Genomic DNA, 15,726 nt, shown 5'->3' with positions numbered 1-15,726 from the left:
TAAATATTATCTTCGCTTACGTCACCAAATCAGGGATTAAATCAATCCACCTCATCTATAAATATCGTGTATGATTAGAGGCACGATGTGGTGAAATTCTTAAAACTAATAAAATTAGATTTCAGAATATTTCCACAAAGTGTATGACGCGTTCCGCTGTCACGACAACATTCACAAGTGCTTCCCCGCAAATCCATGAACCTTAAGCCGAACATTAAATAATTAAGGTTGGACGAAAATGTGGGATTATAATTGTCTGAAACAATTAATCCTATAGGTTAATTAAACGAGAGTTCTCAGCGAGTATCAACAATAATATTGCGCAATCTCATTCATTTTAAGATTTTTCCGACAGTTATAATCGCATATTTTCGTCCAACCTTAATTATCTAGTGTCCTTAAAAATCCAGAGTATCAAATAAAATGTCGATAAGGCTCGATACCCAAGAAAAATCGCTTTCATGGTAACTGCTAAGAGCTTAAAAAATATTCTTGCGGTGCCATAGCTCACTAAAGAAGGAGTTATGACCCCATGCTTATGGACGAAAAAGTCTTTAAATTGTCTACCCTACCACCTCCTGAAGTATCGCAGATTCCTCCTGAAACACCCTTAATAGTACACGGGCATTTGCGACACCACCCACTCCTATAATTAAGACACATACATTTAGCCATGCAGTATTTATACGCTATTTATTGCCTTAAAAATCTTTCGCATATCAGTGGAAGGCAGGATCGCACTTAAAGATTTTTTGCGTAAATAATGAGATGCCTCGCACTGTTTGTAGCTACCCTTGACTTACATTTCTCCAGTTCATGTTTTCTCTTCGCTACTTTTTCCTATTCCACCTCCATCTAGGCCAATAGGTCTGTGCTGTAAATACTACATCCGACTGACGGGCTGTTTTGAAAACCTCTACCTCGCTCCTTGCACAAATAAGTAAATTATCTACAAAAATCTAAGAATTTTTGTTCACTTTTGTCGTAATACCGTAAGAGCAAAATTTTACTTACTAAGTCTATATACATACCGTTTTGTATTTACTTGAATTATCATTCAAAAATTATATTCAGCAACCAAGTTTGACTAAAGAGCTAATTACTGCAATTTTCATATCCACAAAGAGCCATGATACTCATATTAGCGAGTGAATAGCCTAGGCTCACCGCTGAAGGGTTTAATGGCAGCAAAGATAACCAAATTTGTACTAAAACATAAGCCTACGGTAAGGATTCACAGCTCAAAAGTACTTCGAAATACTTTTGGTTCAGAAAAATAGTTCATGCCTGCCCAGCAAATCCGGAATTTGCTCCAAACTGATTCAGACTTAATCCTCATTGTTGTACTAAAATCATAGTAGTCTAAACTGATATAATTTAGCTACTTATTGAGAAATACAATGATTGAGTCATGAACAGGAGTAATCTAAAGTGACAGAAGGAAACTATCAAAAACGATATTCTAACGGCAGTGAATTCCCTCAAAAACCTGGGAATGAAAGCAGATTAAATGCTTGAACGCCGGAAATGGACCTATTAACTCGGATGAAAAATTGAGAGAGACTTCAATCAGCACACTTTAAAAGGAAGTCCCATGAAGATCATTAACAGCCACTATTTATAAAATCTCGGGAAAGCAGATACGGATAAAAACACTTACGTTATCGTTACAAAGGCCAGCATATTTCGGGCTGGTCCGTCCGAACTGGTACACTGATGGACCGAATTCGTTCAGTAAATGAGGAAACGCGTTCGAAAGAGGTGAGGAAATCAATAGGGTCAAATCTTCGACTTTTTCTTCCAAAGCGATCCATTAACATTTATGGTAATTACTGCTCTTTCACTCCGTTTCATAAAATGACTGCTCCCCCCGCAAAGTCGTCTAAGCTTTCTACCAATTACGATTTCCTTCCTCTTTAAGTATCCTTCCAAAGCCTCTAATTTCATCCATCAACGCGCTTTCTCGCGACTTACGGAGAGATCATCAGCCCTCTTCCGCAAAATCGATTTTCCGCCATTTCCCTAGCCCATAGTTGGAGCACTGATGCGGTAACCACATCTTTCATCAAAGACTTTTCCAATTAGCCTCTTTAAAACCAGGAACGACCCTCAACCCTTGAAGCAACTGAAAACAACCGACCACATCCAAGAATACTTATCCAAGATGAAAACAAGGAAAGATACCTAAAATAAAACCTGAATTATTTAAATGGCACCCTTCGCACTGATTCTTATTCACTAAAATCAGTTAAGCCGCAAGTGGCATGAAGTGATTAGCTATCAACATAGTAACATATGTGCACAACCGTGTGGTACAAAGTATAAGGAAACCAAAGTTCATGAAACACGAAATTCATTATACAACTAATGAAGTTAATACAATTTTTGTGCTAATAGTACCATTACCAGTAGTACCATGACGAAATTTAAAAAAAACGAAGATACGTAGTAATAATTGGCGCTCAGTATACATTTAACGAAAATCTTATGCAAAACTTTTTAGGTAGATACATATGCAATTATACACAGAATCTACCAATAGAAAACCACATAATAACAAAAAAAACCTCCACAATGGTCCATTTTTGGGGTTGAACTCACATTACATTTACCACATTTTTGACCATTCTCTAGCGTTTCTTTACAAGCATGACGGCGCTGAGCGCAGGGCTTAAAATACATTTACCTACTATCAGTGATGATAAGTAAAGAATTTGGATGTAGATTCATTGGCAAAGAGAAGGTACAAAGGAAAAATAGAGAGAAATAAAGGAGGATGACATACTCTTTGGACAGGTTTGGGAAGGTGTGATTCGTTATAATATGAAAAATATATCATAATACGATAGCCCTTCCGAAAGCGAAAGATAATAGGGTGGTTTCCTATTATTTTTATATTGCCTAAATCGAAAGATTATTACTCCTGGAATACGTATTTCACGCTTTTAGATTTTTAAATGACGATATCTATTTTTCGCGATTAAATGAAAAGTGAAAATTTTCAAGCGCGCGAAAACGCGACGCGTAAGTAGGAATGATGGGAAAAAGTCCGTGCGACGCATTTCTGGTTCCCCCTCCCGCCTTGTGAGGTTACCTTGATCGAGGCTCTGAGCGCTGATAGGACGCAGGATGCTAGCGGGTAGCTGAGTACCTAGCTGGCTGGTAGCGCTTGGCTTAAAAAAGGTTTATTAATACCTTATCAAACGAAGAAAACTTTCTGACCTTAGCCAGTTTTAATAGGTGATTATTAAGACATGTTTCCCTGAGCTCTGTGCCTCATGCATGCATTGGTAACCTCAGACGATGTATAACTCCTATCCTCTCGTGTAGAAACTAGGTCCCTGTGACGTCACGTGGAGTGGAATCGCATGGGCGCCAATCTGGCCTTTTTCAAATGAGGATAAAATTTGACACTTGCCATTCGTCTAAACCGGTATTTCAAAAACCAAATAATTTGTGTTTTATGAATACACTAATGGTGGGTAACGAATCGCAATCAATGCCTTTCGTTTTCTTTGATGAAGGAAACTACCCTATTCGACGGAGACTGCATGTTTCGGACATTTCTGGGAAGTTTTGAACTCCTTTATAAGGGCTTCGCCAAAGGAGTACAGAAAAGAAAAGTGGGAATTGACACCTTTGGCTATTCTGAGGACACGTACCTTAAAAGTTAGGAGTATGAAGTTATGAAGGTAAGTATGAAGAAAATTCCAAACAAATCAATTTTCCGGGACGTTTCCAGAAATGTAGAGCGAAATTTTAGGTAAAATCTTCGCCGATCTGGAATACAATATATCTACCGAGACGACTGTCAGGCTGGGAGCCATTGGAGACTCGGAGGCTGCGCGCTAGGCTTAGACTGCTTGAACAATTGAGAATGGATATCTTTAAGAGCGACACAGAGAATATAATATTAGAGCCACACTATATTTCCACGTCCGATAGAAGCGATAAATTAAGAGAGATGTTTTGACGAACGGATAGATATGGGAATTCGTTTTTCCCCCGAACCATAAAGGACTTTAATAAAGTACCAACTTCGTTAGAGTACTTTTTTTTTTTTTTTTTTTTAAAGCTGTAAACGGCTGGTGTCCTAACACCCTATGCCACACGCCTTTTAGGCGGCTTACGGGGTATTATATATATGTAGATGTAGGCTACAATTATCAGAATAGTAATAGTATGCCTAAATCTACAATATGGATCCTTAATAATAACTCTATGGAAGAATTTTTACGTATTTTCTGTTGACTCCAATTCTTGAGCTGCTATAGGGTAAAATGGGCACGCTGATTTCAAAACTATAGTTAGTTTTCTTCTACTACGTCAAGTTTTTCACTATTCCTAGTGTAATAGGGTGGTTTCCTTTTATTTTTTATTACCTAAATCGAAAGCTTATTACTCCTGGAGTACATACTTAACGCTTTTAAAAGAGGATGTCTCTTCGTTTGTCCGCTATGCGATTCCATACAGCAGCACGGATTTCGACAAAAGTTGGTACATTGGTTCATCTCATCATAAAAAACCCCTTAGTGCTACTTTCGTTTGCATCCAACGCGTGCTTTACATTGTTTTCTCATTACTATACAGTGTGTCCCAAAAAGAATGACCCGATTTTAAATAAGATTATTTATTAGGAAGAAGGGCTTAACATAAACATATTGTATACTAAATTACTCACAAAAGACCAAAGTTTATAAAAACCATCATAAATGTTCAATATGTCCTCCATTGGCTGCGCGGATGACATCTAGCCGATAGCTGAATTCATCCATAACTGAGTGTAAGGTGTCTTCAGTCAATGAAGCTACAGCAGCTGATATTCATGTTTTTTGTTCATCAATGTCACGAGGTAAGGGAGGAACGTAAACACGCTGTTTTACATTCCCAAAAAGGAAAAAATCGCATGGTGTTATATCAGGGGACATAGGAGGCCAAGAGTGTAGAGCCTGTTCTCGCGGTCCTGCAAGTCATCTTCAGCGAGACTGGCTGCACCTTATTGTTAGACCTAAGTGTTAGACCAATGATCTAAGCGTTGTACGCTCCACATCAGCGCTCGTAGTGACATTCAGCAGATTTTTCTAAAACTCTAAACAATGCCGATCACATCTAGCGCTGTTTCGCTTGCCTAGTGACATTTGTTTCAATATTGTTACAAGTTAAAATTGGGTCATTCTTTTTGGGACACACTGTATGTTAAGTCACGCCATACAACTTCTGGGGTTGGTCATCCTGCCGGGTAGGCACACCTCTTGACACGCTCTAAAAGAAAACACCCTGCTACGTGATAATTAATTTTAAGTTCCAGTTATCCACTTCTCTGTGTACCATCCTTCCCGAGAAACGCCGGGTGGCCTGCTAGTCGTACATAAATGGGATGTGGGGACCAAATATTATTTCATGGCGAAATTCATCCTTAGTGCTTATAAATGTGCACCCGCGCGCGAGACAACATTCCACGTCAAATGTTTCATTCAATGCTCTAACTCTAATTAAATGAAATAAGCTCTTATAAAAAATTTTTTTTTAAAAACCAGCCTTTATATTTAGATTACAGGGGATGAGCAACGTTTATATATGACACAAAGCAAAAAAACTCAGTGACCCCGAAAAACCAAAAGTGACGTATTAAAAAAGTCACTATATTTATTAAATTTTCAGTGAATGGTAAGCCCCCTATGTTTCAAAATGCCACCCCTATGCTTTTAAATGCCTACTATGTGGATATGCCTAAAGTGGATAACTTTTACTGTGGTCGCAAAACACGAAAATCGACCATTTGGAACTTCTTAGATCAAAAACATGTTTTGGGGGGCTATAGGTTGACTGGGGGGTGGTTAAAGGGGGGTTGGAGAGAAAAAGTTATATTTTCATGTATTGTCATCGGAAATGAAGAAGTGTGCAAAATTTCAGCGTTTTTGCTTCACAGGAAGTGAGTCAAATTTGAGTTACAAGATTTGTACCAGACAAACAGACAAACAAACAGACAGGTTGGTGAGTTAATATAAAGGCTGGAAAAAAAACATAGTTTGACCGTGTCCGAGTTAACAGAGCTCAGTAACAGTTTACATTCCAATGTTTCTTTTGGGAACATGAGTATAAAAATTTATGAAAATTATAATTCGCATCTGTGATTACTTTTATCACCTTTTATGTAAGTAAAGTATGGAAGTATTTTTAAAGTGAATTGCATAACTTGTGTATACACTGGTCGTTAATGATACTTTTCCAAAATGGGTTATTTTCATTACCTCTGTGGTGAGTATTCGGTTTATTCGATATTTTTCTCAATACTCGCTCTCAAGTAACAAATCCAGATTTATTCAAAAGATCAATATATATTACAATGTTGAACTTAGTTTTTTGGTCAAGTGTACATATTTTTCAGGCAATAGCAACACTTTTCGGTGTGTTCCCATTTGGGAACATGCTAGAAAACGAATTAAAACATTTTCGTTGCGGTTTTCTTTCATTATATCTCTTAATTAGTCGTAAAAGAAATAGGATATACAAATAAAATAATCGAAATCAGTTGGAAAGTTAGTTCGGTCATTAATGGGTTAACTAAACCTAGTTGAGCTTTTGTGCATGATTGACTCTTGAGGGACTGGTGATGCTAGCAAGTATGCATATAATGTGCAAAAAAATGCTTACGGGCGTAGTGGCTATAGCAGATTTCCTAAACCCGGCTTCTTCGTCCAAAGAGTTGAATTCCGGCATTGCTAGCCCAACCGGGGACTTAGTTTACTTAAGTACATTATACGTCCATTTGAAACTTTGCGTGATACTTACATGAAGTACTGTGAACGACTGAAAATGTCTTGTATGATATGCGGCACGATGCGGAGGAAGTTCTTCATTTAGTTAAATGAGACATTGCAATATTCCCACAGGATTTATTTGGACACGACGCGTCTCGCCGTTACAGTAACATTAATTTTGCTGGAGCAACGAAATGCGTCGTGTAAAATGTACTTAAGTAAACTAGGTCCCCGGTAATGTTGTTTTAACAACAGTGCGTCGTGTTCAAATGAATTCAGAGAAAATATTGCAATATCGCATTTAACTGAGACTGAAAATGTGTTTATTTTGTGAAAATTTTCTTATTTTATACTTTTCGAATACATCCCGAGTTTTCTCAATGGTCCCAGTTATGCCATACATCCTCCAACGAACGGCCATGTTTATAATCAATGTTTTTTTTCCAAAACGAACGTGGATTTCTCCCATCTTTTCAAAGCATTCAGACTCTGATCTCCTCTTTTCTCCCCTTCGTCTTTGCTTTGTGCCCAGGACGTTGTATGGTTCTTAAGTGACCGATGCGTGCTCTTAAAAATGCCTTTTCGCATTGACGTCATTAGCGAGCGCGAGGTCGGAGCGAGAGCCAGCGTTGCTCTTAATGAGTCGCTGAAGTGAGCAGACGGCGGAAACGAATGCCCTCTACGTCCGCATCTCGTGCAAGACCAGCGAATGTTTTTCTCCCTCGAAATTTGGCGACCTTTTTGGTGGTGTTTTTTCACGAACCTGCTAGAAATTTTGCTTATTCAAAATTCAGATGTCGTTGGTTGCACAGGTGTCGTACTTGCACTTACAATTACGTATCCAGGAGGGGCCTTCGGAGGCTCAGGCCTCCTCACCCCCCAAAATTTTTTTCATCGTGGTGACTACACGCGAGGAGACCAACACCTCAAGGACATCTATCCTCTCGACACTTCATCTGTGTATATATAAAAGAGGATGTCTGTTTGTCTGTCCGCTATGCATTTCCATACTGCGGCACAGATTGAAACCAAAGTTCGTACGTAATTGCATCACATACCCCCAAAGCCAGTAGTGCTACTTCTGGTTGTATCCGACACGACCTTTGCGTCATTCTCTCATTACCGTTTGTTACGCCACGTTTTTAAACTTCTTTGGTTGGGCACCCTGCCGAGTAGACACACCTCTTGACTCGCTCCGAGGGAAAACAATACATCAAAGGATTCTACACTTACCATTACTCCTCTCGGTGCAAACATTTTTGATGGGATATACGTTCACACGGCGTTTTTGGTCTGCACACTAACTGACACACATAACAACCAATGTTGTGGAGCGGGGTACAAGCTGATCTGCTTCGCGGCATACTGAAATCGTTTTTTCCACTAAACTCGATTGTTTCTGGCTTTACCTTGTGAAAATCCATTGTAAACAATAAAAAGTTATGGTACTTTTTCACACGATTTATTCAAGACGACCGGTTTCGTCGCAGAGGCGACATCTTCAGGTACAGGAATCGTTATAACAACAGTTATTTTGTTGTTGTTTATCTGGTTGCTATTACGCGTTGGTAGGGGAGGGTTGCGTTGGGGTTGGAGCGTTATTCAGCTTCAAATTTTAGCAAATGAGAATATTTTTGTCCACTATTCCCCTCTTGGAAATTCCCCTGAAGCTGAGTAATGCTCCAACCCCAACGCAACCCTCCCCTACCAACGCGTAATAGCAACCAGATAAACAACAACAAAATAACTGTTAAAATAACGATTTCTGTACCTGATGATGTCGCCTCTGCGACAAAACCGGTCGTCTTGAATAAATGGTGTGAAAAAGTATCATAACTTTTTATTGTTTTTTCCACTGTTTGAAGTAATAAATGAGTACCATCATCATAACTACTTAGTTCCTTCACCTAAAAATCCAGTTGTGACCATGAATTCCAAGTTTCCTACTTCTCAGGGTACTATCCTTCCCGGGCAACTTCGGGTGGCCTGCCAGTCTGTCTACATATTTAGAAGAGGATCTGTTTGTCTGTCCGCTATGCATTTCCATACGGCTACACGGATTGAGACCTCAGTCAGAACATAGGTGTATTTCATGCTCCCCAACCCCGAAGTGCTACTTTCGGTTGTCTCCTTTGAGTCGTTTTCTCATTACTGTTTGTTAAGTCACGTCATACAACTGCGGTTGGACATCCTACCGTGTAGGCACACCACTTAACATGATCAAATGAAAAGCTAAAAATTCTATATGAAAATGAAATCCAAGTTCCCAGTTTCCCACTCATCTGGGTACTATCCTTCCCGAGCAACGTCGGGTGGCCTGCTAATTTTTATATAGTTACGTTTCATTGTGTCTGCCAATAACTAACGGTTAATTTAACATCAGCATAATGAAAACGAAATCTTTAACGAAATTAATGGTTTCCTGTTCCTTGCTGATTGACAACAAAACATCAGTGCAAGAAACTCGCATACCTCCCAAGCACCATTGGAGCATATTTATGGCTACATTCCAGTGTAGTTCCATATACTTTTAGCCATCAGTGCTACTGTTATTAATAAGAAGCAAAATTTCTGGAGGGTAACTCGGGATTTCCACCGGGTCAGGTTCTCCAACTCCATCTCGGCCGACGTTTCGATAAAAGAGTTGTCCATCGTCATCAGGGCTTGATGACGATGAACAACTCTATACGCCGGGAAAGCCTACGATCATTCTTCAAAATTTCTAGCTTCATTTCGTAAAATCCATTGTGTAGCAAATGCTAGTAAAGGTTTGAATATTATCTTGGAATATTTATAGCAACTGACCTTGATTTCAAGCGTTGGCGGTCATTGTCAAGGTCTGCCATACAGTCAAGATAACTGATACGCCCAGATCACTAGAGTATCATGGGTCGCCTCGACTAACTTCGGCGATATCGTTTGTTTACGCGCTGATTACCTAGATTGAAAATTTTATTTCTATTAAATTTAATGATCATTAAGAAGAAGAAGATCCACGATTCTTTCCACAAATGGCGCTCCAAACTTTCGGGTATATCAACGGTTTTTTGTAACGGGTGATATCAGTTTCGCCTACATTCCATTAGGCGTCTTCGGGTTAAAACTGACTTTCGCTGGGATTATGGTAGCCTTTGGTTTGCTTCAATTCACCGTCATTCACAGGCGAACACAATAAAATGCCTGAAAGGATGGATACCCAAGATAAACCGATTCATGGTAACTGCAAAGTGCACTAAAAAATATTTGCGCCGCCATAGCTCAGTAACTAAGGAGTTGCTACCAAATGTTTGTAGACGAAAAATGCTTATATTTTCCCCCATACAATCTCCTGAAACACCCAGTTAATTCGGGGGGGTCAAAGTGTAAAAAATCCACGGTTAGGTTCATTAATTATTATATTTACTACGTAACAAGTGGTGTATTTCAAATATCTCCAGATAAGGACTTATTTATGTTTTCGGTTAAATTTGCTGGATATTGTAGCGCAATGACCGTAAGTAATTCATATAGGCTACTATGTATATACCTTCCTCTTATAGACGCCGGTTTTTGGTGGCCTAGAGCAATATTTGAGACAATTTTCGGCCAACCTAAATTATTAAATGTCCTTAAAATACTGAGTATTTAATAAAATGTCGAAAAGGATGTATACGCAAGAAAAACCGTTGTCATGGTAACTTGCAAAGTTCATACAAAAAATGTTTGCGTTGCTATAGCTCATCAGTAACTAAGGATTTGCTACCACATGTTTATAGGACAAAAAATACTTAAATTGTCCCCTCAACCACCTACTGAAGTATTGCAGATTCCTCCTGGAACACAATGTGTATCAGATTCCTTTTCCTCCCTTTCCCGCTAGCCTAGCATTTTTCTCTCTAACACACTTTTTAACAGCCCCTCCCCGCTTAGTCCTAGCTCCACCCAAGCCCATTATCTCCTCCGTAAGATTCTTAAATAGAACGCTGAAATAAATCCAGGACTTATTTTTTAACAGTGTTGCTATGCTCATGTTGCGAGACCCGTAAACACAGCATGATTTTGAAGGCACTTCTTCCGTACACGAGAACACAAATACTTTTGTTAGCACGAGCAGAAACACGGCCAGGTGTATACACCTGCTGTGGACCCTCTGAACGGTCCATTTTTTACTGAAATGCGTTTTCACGTAGGCGCAATTAATCCTCACGACTAAGTACGCTCATGAGAAAGAGATTATGGGCGCATCAACTGGCGCAGGTACGAGCACCTCGCGCTTCTGCTAACGAAGGTAATGAATTGAAAACGATCTAAACTGCGCGTCGGCGATGAACGGCCCCGTGACGTAGGTCCGTAAAATAAGCACGGCCTCAAGTGAATAAAAAATTAAGACGAAAAAATCGAAGAAGAAAAAACAAGACAAGAAATATCTTAATCATCCCCTGAAGTGGCGGTCGATATCATCTGCCTCGCCATCGATGTTCGAATTTACAACCGTGCGCGATGTTTATCAAAGACACTCCCCAGTAACCGAAAGAAAGTTATGAGTCATAGCCGCTTTTTTAAATTGAAAAAGTTTGCAAGACATTTAAATATTGGAATATTTTTTGAGGTTAGGTCATAAAATTATTTTTTCAGCCGAAGTTTGTATTACCAAACCTCATAAATCCTAGTAACTATTGCAAAGAAATTGGTCGAGAAAAATAAAAGATATACATTTAAATTAAACTTAACTAAATATTATATTCAAAGCTTTAAGGTGCATACAGAAAGAATTTTTTAAGTCCTGGCACAAAATCCTTCTGGATTATTTATATTATTGTTTACATGTACGCTATATATGAGTATAAGCAGTAGCGTTCCTAGGAATATGCTTTGGGGAGTGAAGGGGGAACGAGAGGGTCGGGGAGGCGACACCTCCCCTCCCCCAGGTAACGGGGGGTTCGGGAAAGTTTTCGAAAAATGACATGCCCGGAAATACATTGAACATCATTTTGGCACTTAAAATTTGGGTTTTACTCTTAATTCCACGGGAAATCATCACAACCGGGATAACATAGACAATAGTTTTAAATAAAATTCACTAATTCTTGATTTACTTTGTGGTATTCCATTATAAGTTTTCCTGGAAAATAGACAATTATTTCTACCACTAATTTTTTATCAGAGCGCGACCCGGGTTTCAAAGAATTATCATCATCTTCAGATTATAATTCATTGAAACCCGGGTCGGGCTCTGATAAAAAATAAGTGGTATAAGTAATTGTCTGATATCCAGGAAAACTTATAGTTTTAAATATTTTTTCATCTCTCTGCGGCTTTGGGGGGGGATCTATCCCCTCACCCCTCCCAATAGTTACGCCACTGAGTATAAGCTCCTACTCTGGTTTATTTTGTGGTATCCAAGTCAGTAATAATTCGTGGGTTTGGACTGAACACACATGAAATGCCCTTAGAACAAAGGAGGTTGACGAAACAGATTTAAATATTAAAAATCTTTTCACGCTGATAGTAATAAAATAAATGGATTCAACGAAATAACGAGCGTTTTGGTAAAAATTCACCCCTTTCCACAACTATCTGAGGTGGCTAGTAACCATTATATCACATATTTTAACTCGCGGACCACTATCTCAAAACAGACGGCAGCTACTTTCACCGCAAGGCGATCTCAGGTCGTCTGGTAAAAGCCAGACAGAAACACGCCCAACTTGACCCCGCTCACAAGCCATCTGCACTCAAGCGACGAAGAATCCCAAGCGACGTTGTCTAGCGCGATTCACGACCGTGACTCACATTACACATCTCACTACAAAACTCTGAAAATAGAATGAACATTAACTTGAAATTTAATTAACATGAAATAAACACGAATAGGCGTCCTCACAACTTCAATTGCCCTATCTTGTCGTAACTATCGAGTTGAAAACTTGATGAGAGCGTCTACTAGTAAAACAACTTAAAGCAGCGTAGCTCGCATTGGAATATTGAAATAAGCTAGTTGCAGCGACGGAATTAATGCCAATCGACAGTCTTATGACCTACCGATATCTCTCTTAATTAGATTTCATGATTGATATACGGTCTGAGCAGTGATTAGTAAATTATTTCACCTTTATGACCGATTTCAAGTCTAGTTATGCATGTGAGAGCGGCTGTAGGTACGTCAACAATAAAAAAAATTGCACTGAAATAACTAATGATGATGTAATTTCGAAGCCATGAATATTTTCTCCTTATATTTGGAAATTTCGGAAGCGGAATCAATTTTACGAATGAAGTGATTCTACAATCAGATGTCGTACAATTCTTAAGTATAAAAGCCATAAAAGTAAAAGTTTTCATTAAAACAAGTCTTTATCAACGGTCAATAATTCTAGGATTGCAATGACTCAGCCCTCCCCTCGACTGTCCAATCAGCTATTCTTTTCATATTTTTTCTGTTTTACATACTTCACTCCAAGACTCGTTCCAGTAAAAAAAATTATTTCTTCTTTCACCATTCTTCCCGTACGTAATTCCTTCATTATTTCCTTTATAAGATCAAGAAGTATCGATAAAAGGCAAATCTTAGTTAATACCTAAATATTTGATCTCTGCATTTCTCCAGGGTTTTCTTCCGCGTCAGGTTGTTGGTTGATTGACAACAGTTTCGCTGGCTGTCCTGCCAGCGTCTTCAGGTCGAAGGTCTACCAACAACCAACAACCTGACGCGGAAGAAAACCCTGGAGAAATGCAGAGATCAGACCATCGCCGCGGAAACCTACGCTCTAACACCTAAATATTTTTTTAAACCGGATCTCTAACATCAGTGAATTTAATACTGCCATCTTCTATGGACGAAATTAAATGCTTATGGGTTTTCAAAACATTAAATGTTTGTCCATGCAACATAAATTTAATCTGTATACGCTATTAAGTTATTTTAATGAAGTAATCTTCCTTTGGAGTTTTAAGTTGCAATTTTTTTCCTCCTCCTGGTTTCCCATTGCCACAGCAAGATGATCAATGATAACAATTACATTTCTGCTATGATTATAAAGAAATGACTACCTAACTAGCAGCATTTCTGTCTATAGCACATGCAGGATGTATAAATGAAAACTTTTATCGACATAGAGGTCGGATTAAGGTCAGAAAATAGGGCACACTAAATGACCGATTACACTTTAGTCGTGAACTTTAAAAAGGAATGAGACAGAACCAGGTTAAGACCACGCCTACAAGAGTGACCTATAAAGCTTGGAATAGTGCTCGCCACAGACATGATAATATCCCCGGAAGAATATATTTAAATTGAACTGATAGGAAATACGATGCATAAAAATCATATTACTTAGAACATTCGGGACTTCAAAATCAATGCACTGACAAGTATTCCATAGACGATCATTAATTCAATTGGGAGCTTTTGTGGGATCAGTGGTGCTGAGTAAGAATCAGTTCCCAATCCTAATAAATATTTCTCCAGGCAATACACCGGATTTTTTATCGAGGTGTGCAGTATACCCGGCAACAAAACTTACAACCGCATATCTGATGCCAAACTAATGTTAAAGTCTAATGTAGGAATCCCTCCATCTAGCCCTGCCCAAATAATCGTTTTTCCGTAAGAGAAGCACAGAGATGACCGCACTGCAGCCCACATTAATACGGGTAGTTCGTACAAAAATATTCAAATAAAAGTTATAGATATTTATTTCCAAATTCCATGAAACTTTAAACGAACTATTTGCTGACGGTACTAATGGGAGTTATCATTTTTTCGGCCCTGACTTTTCCACCTACTTCGTCACCCCGTGCAATAGAGGATTTTCGCCAAAAAAAAATTTCAATAAAAAAAAACCTAACTTTCTGTTTTTCCAAATCTTAAAATAACGATTGGTCCTCAGAATTAATGCAAACCTGACAAGAAAACTTGAATAGACAACTTAAGTCACCTTAGCATACTTGAATAGATACTTTCAGGCCAAACGATAAAAAATAAAAGCAAAAATGGTAATTGTTTCAGTCAATGGATTTGAAAATCTACAATACAAGTCGACAGAATACAATCATATAGTAAATAGCTCGGTAAACAGAGCTCCACACTTCCTTCGTGAACTTGAAAGGGTATGAATCACCCACTCCCCCCTTCAAGCATACGACTGACCTTCCCCACCCCACGACCTGATGCATTAGGACCTACCCCTACCCCCAAATATTTTAATACAAAATTCTTCAATTGGAGATCTACACCAAATCAACCTCCTCTTTATCCACCTTTGTTACTTTCGGTGGAATCCATAAGGATTAGCGCATCGAAAACCGGCCATGGTAAACATAACCCGATGGAGAAACCGAGAGGAATTCCTGACACTAATTGGCCGGGAAAGCCAACGATACTATTTTATGTTAACAGCACACTGGCCATACAGTTGACACTGTCTTTCTTAGCCCGTTCTCGACGATATTCCTGTAGAACAATTTCTCTATGTAACATTTAATGTTTATACCCCTAAACTCTAAAATACTTTTTCAAGAGCCCCCCGAAGATTTGAACGGCTTATATATGCACCATTATGACCTCCAGCGTATCAGTTCGGCGATACGAGTACTTCTTCCATCACGATTAGGGGGCACTTCACGATATGATAGGCGCCACAGACACAAAATCATCTCGGTGGCATTACGTTCGAAGTATTAAAAGGACGAATCAGTCCCCCTCAGCCACAGCCATTTTTTGGGACGTTAAATACTCGCTAAAAACTTACGTTTTCATCTTGAGATTTACTTCATTAGTACCAGTAAAATTTCAATGGTTCCGTTCCCAGGAGAGAAATGTAGAAACAAAACGAAATGGATTTAAACCCGGGGAGCTAAACTCACGGTCGAAACGAAATCGGAGTAAAAACCACTTCGGGTCGAAACTAAACTAAAACTCTGAGACGAAACGAAACTTAAATAATGTTTCGCACCGGAAGGACCACGTGCTTCACCTTTGAACAGT

General features: G+C 38.9%; 1 protein-coding gene across 2 annotated transcripts in view; it reads right to left on the bottom strand.

Annotated features, from left to right (window-relative positions):
* The window catches only part of LOC124169759 (cAMP-dependent protein kinase type I regulatory subunit), a 300,877-nt gene that overhangs the window by 249,625 nt on the left and 35,526 nt on the right, over positions 1-15,726 (bottom strand). The window lies entirely within an intron of this gene.

Source organism: Ischnura elegans, chromosome 12 (assembly GCF_921293095.1).
Source record: "Ischnura elegans chromosome 12, ioIscEleg1.1, whole genome shotgun sequence".
Lineage (NCBI taxonomy): Eukaryota > Metazoa > Arthropoda > Insecta > Odonata > Coenagrionidae > Ischnura > Ischnura elegans.
The sequence above is the reverse complement of the archived record's forward strand: the minus strand, read 5'-3'. Positions and strand labels throughout refer to the sequence as shown.